The 4,360-nt window shown below is 46.5% G+C and overlaps 1 long non-coding RNA gene across 1 annotated transcript; it reads right to left on the reverse strand.

Moving 5' to 3' along the window:
* Window positions 1–126: 126 nt before the first annotated feature.
* Window positions 127–3,568, reverse strand: LOC122541261. Its single transcript, XR_006309543.1, has 3 exons — window positions 3,466–3,568; window positions 2,541–2,657; window positions 127–190 (listed from the first exon to the last, which is right to left on the reverse strand). It is a non-coding gene; the product is annotated as an uncharacterized LOC122541261 (long non-coding RNA).
* Window positions 3,569–4,360: the final 792 nt, after the last annotated feature.

Raw genomic sequence — 4,360 nt, forward strand, 5'->3', positions numbered from 1 at the left:
CGAAGGGTCTTTTTCCAAGGTAAAAGTCATAGCGTCATAGAGACGTAAAGTCAGACCAGACTTGAAACATTACCTCTATTTCTTTCTCCCCAGTTGCTGCTAACCCTGCTGAGTTTCTCCAATAGTTGTGTTTATGTTATGGCTTCATGAAGTCAGTCAGTCAGTCAATGGGCAATACATGCGACCTGCACTGATCAGATGAGTAGACAATGTTGAGAAAATGAGCCAAATTGCATTCCATTCCTGCTTTCACCCATAGAGAACACCTTCATATCCTTCCTCAGACCTCATCGGAACTGGGAAGTGGTGGGTACTTACACTGGCGATGTGGGAACGGGCGGGGGTGGTGGGAGAAAGGAGTGTGTGGAGAGGGAATGCAAAAGGAGGAGATGAAAGGGTAGGCAGACAAAAGGGATTGTTGATAGTGAGCCAGGGGTAAAGGGAAAGCTCAATTGGATGATGAGTGAGAGAGAATGGGCTGGGGGGAGTTTGCTGAGAAAAAAAACAGCCCACGTCAGTGACAGTGACTGGAGTGTGGGGGTGAGTAAAAGACTTGGGGGAAGATGGTGTTCAGGCTCTAAGATGATTGAATGACATGGAGTCCTAAAGGCCACAGATCCCCAAACAGAAAAGACTGTTGTTCCTTCCGCTAGCACCAAGCCTGGCTGGAACACACTGCTGACCGGAGACAGTGAGACTCACTGTGGCACTGCGAAAGTGGTAGGCATCTGGAAGCTCGGGTCATTTTTAAACAGACAGAATATAGGTGTCCCACCAAGTGGTCACCCAGTCTGCGTTCCACAGTATATTAGCAGCAAACACAGTCAATGGGTATAATGTGTAGTCATTTTAAATTTCAATAAATTACTTTTCTGGAATTGTCCAGGAGTAAATAGAACACGTGGACCAGTTAGTACAAGCTTTAGTAAGGTGACATTTTGACATTTCTTACTGCAGTTTCAATCCAGGAGCAATTTTTTAAAAAAAAAAGCATTTTCTAATCACGAACAAACTATTTGTATTAAGGCGACAAAGATATTTCAAAATGAACCCTTTTCCCCTGGCAGAGAGTTCAAAAACCAGAGGTCGTAGGTTCGAGCTCAGTGGCAGAAGGATTAGAGGGGATGTGAGGAGAATTTGTTTTAAAATAAGCAGAGGTCGGAGGGGTGTCTGGAGTTCGCTGCCTGAGTTGGTGGTGGAGGCAGACAGCCTAACCTCTTTTTTTTTTAAAAGAAGTATCGAGTGCTGTAAACTGTCAGGTTATGGGGCTGTGTGCGGAAAAGGTGGGATTTGAAAGGGCACCTGGTTTTCTTTGGGTTTGGATGGACACCACGGGCCCCTTCTGTGCTGTATCATTTCTATTCACCTTCGTGCAATTCTAGTGCTGGAGAGGAACCTGAACCCAAACTTCAAGCCTATGAGGGAAGGACATTGCACACTCAGTGACAAGTGACACTCCTTGAAGTCAAACTGGTAGCAGATGCTGATAAAGGCAAAACATCACTCATAGCAGTAATAAATGGAACTGTGGCTGATGTGTTTCAAGGAGTGTATGGAATGAGCTGCCAGAGGATGTGGTAGAGGCAGGTACAATTACAACATTTAAAAGGCATTTGGATGGGTATATGAATAGGAAGGGTTTGGAGGGATATGGGCTGGGTGCTGGCAGGTGGGTTGGGATGTCTGGTCGGCGTGGACAAGTTGGACTGAAGGGTCTGTTTCCCTGCAGTACATCTCTGATTCTATAACCTTGAATGATTAACTGGTTAAAACAAGTTAATACTGGACGGAAGAATTCCACTTTATGTTCTGGATTTCAAAAGAATTCATATCAGATACAAAATGTTAGATAATTCAAGACCTACTGAGTTTCTCCAGCTTTTTCTGTTTTTTTTGCTGTTTCCAAAGAGCACAAGCATTACTTTCATTCAAAATCCAAAACACAAATGCAGCGATTAGAAGGACAAATGAAAGCTTTGGGAGGAACCACAAGACTGCCAGTACACCTTCAGACAACTTCTCATCCACATTTTTACCTGTTCTCCCATCGACTCCCTGACCTGTCAAGATTAGATTACTTACAGTGTGGAAACAGGCCCTTCGGCCCAACAAGTCCACACCGACCCACCGAAGCGCAACCCACCCATACCCCTACATTTACCCCTTTAACCTAACACTACGGGCAATTTAGCATGGCCAATTCACCTGACCCTGCACATCTTTGGACTGTGGGAGGAAACCGGAGCACCCGGAGGAAACCCACACAGACACGGGGAGAATGTGCAAACTCCACACAGTCAGTCGCCTGAGTCGGGAATTGAACCCGGGTCTACAGGCGCTGTGAGGCAGCAGTGCTAACCACTGGGCCACCGTGCCGCCCGTCAAACACATCAGAATTTAAACTTTCCCAGCACCGCACTCTCGACCCCAAAATCAGAATTTAATCTCAACTTTAAATGCTTCTCAGGATCTATTTTATTAAATTCAAGCTCATTCAAACTAACAACAGAAAAATTGTAAAGGCAGTAAACTTCTCTCACGTATTTTTTTGACTTCCTTCAAGCAAGAAATAATCTTCATGATTGAGGACACAGCAACAAGATTAATCAGTGCAGCAATGGAAAATCCCAAGGTGCAGTAATGCCACTGTGAAAGACCTGAAATAGAAAAGTATTCTTTTAAAATGACACTCTTTTAAAACCAGATTACAAATTCAGCTTCCCGTATTCTCAAATCTATTGGGTTAGCAGAAGAACACTTTCTGACCAGGCATGTCTAAAACTTTCAAATGACCCTGCATGCAACCTTTATCAAGGTGAGATACCACACATTGAGAGCAGAAGAATGGGAGTAAGGTGCAGGAAGTCTCTTCCCTATTCACTGGCTTCCTGATAGAGGTCCTACTGCAGGTTCTAAAGAGACCCCATTGAAGTTTTGTCAATAGGTAGAAGCAGCAAGTGGCTCAGTGGTTAGCACTGCTGCCTCACAGCACCAGGGACCCAGGTTCAATCCAGGCCTCAGGGTGACTGCATGTGTTGCATTTGAATCTGCAACACATCCAGATTTGAATCTGGATGCTCTGGTTTCCTCTCACAGTCCAAAGACCTACAGGTTAGATGGACTGGCCATACTAAATTGCCCCAAGTGTCTAGCCATGCAGGGTTACATGGGATGGGCTGGGTCTGGGTGGGATGCTCTTCAGAGGGTCAGAGTGGACTCACTGGGCTGAATGGCCTGGTTCCACACTGTAGGGTTCCCATGACACTCCTGTTCAATTGCTGTCTCCACCTGGAATGTGAATAAAGTGTCGACTCTGAATCTTGTCCTCCCCACCCCCAACATCTCTGTTCCCCTTCAGGTCTTTTCTCCACCCCCAGCTCTATTGAGTGCGGCAGAGGACCTGGTACAGGAGGAAGCTGATCATAGGGGAGAGGATGTACTTACTGGTTGGCTGATTTGACTCACCGTAAAGAGAAAGCAGATATGTATTATGGCTGTTTGCTAACAGGGTTTTCCACGACACAAGTGTAGATCCCACAGTCTGATTTTTTGGCTGCAGAAATAATCAACTTGCTGTTGTTTTGCAATAACAGGAAGCGCTGACCACTGGTTAATGAGAGGTCATCTAACAACCAGCCAATGGGACTGGCTTTCCCCTCAGGCACTTGGCATGTCAATTCGATGGTTGCACCCACAAAGGAGGAGTTACTGGAGATCAAAGGTTTCGACAGGGGTTCTGTGGGAGTGAATGGATGAAGAGGTAACTGCTTGTGAGTGTGATAATAGCTTCGCAATACGGGGGGGGGGGTGAATTTACAAAGTGCTCTGTCCTTCAGAGGTCAATCCTAATACGTCGCCCGTGTGTGGAGCTAGTGATATCAAAATCGTACCGTGAATAACTTTGCTGGTACTGCCCTTCTTCTGAATTGGTTGCTGCTGAAATCCTCAGCCTGTCACCTTGTCTCTCCCGCGTGAGAAACGGGGCGGAGCTGGCCCTGGCGAGGTATGTAACACCTTCTCTCCACCTGACCAATTCAATTCCGATTTGAAGGTGCCGGTATTGGACTTGGGTGGACAAAGTTAAAAAAAAATCACACAACACCATGTTGTAGCCCAACAGGGGCGGCACAGTGGTTAGCACTGCTGCCTCACAGCACCAGGGTCTCAGGTTTGATTCCAGCCACGGGCAACTGTCTGAGTGGAGTTTGCACATTCTCCCTGTGTCTGCGTGGGTTTCCTCTGGGTGCAATTGCCCGTAGTGTTCGGTGCATTAGTCAGAGGGAAATGGGTCTGGGTGAGTTACTCTTCGGAGAGTCGGTGTGGACTTCTTGGGCCGAAGGGCCTGTTTCCACACTGTAGG

This window comes from Chiloscyllium plagiosum, chromosome 37 (assembly GCF_004010195.1).
Source record: "Chiloscyllium plagiosum isolate BGI_BamShark_2017 chromosome 37, ASM401019v2, whole genome shotgun sequence".
NCBI lineage: Eukaryota > Metazoa > Chordata > Chondrichthyes > Orectolobiformes > Hemiscylliidae > Chiloscyllium > Chiloscyllium plagiosum.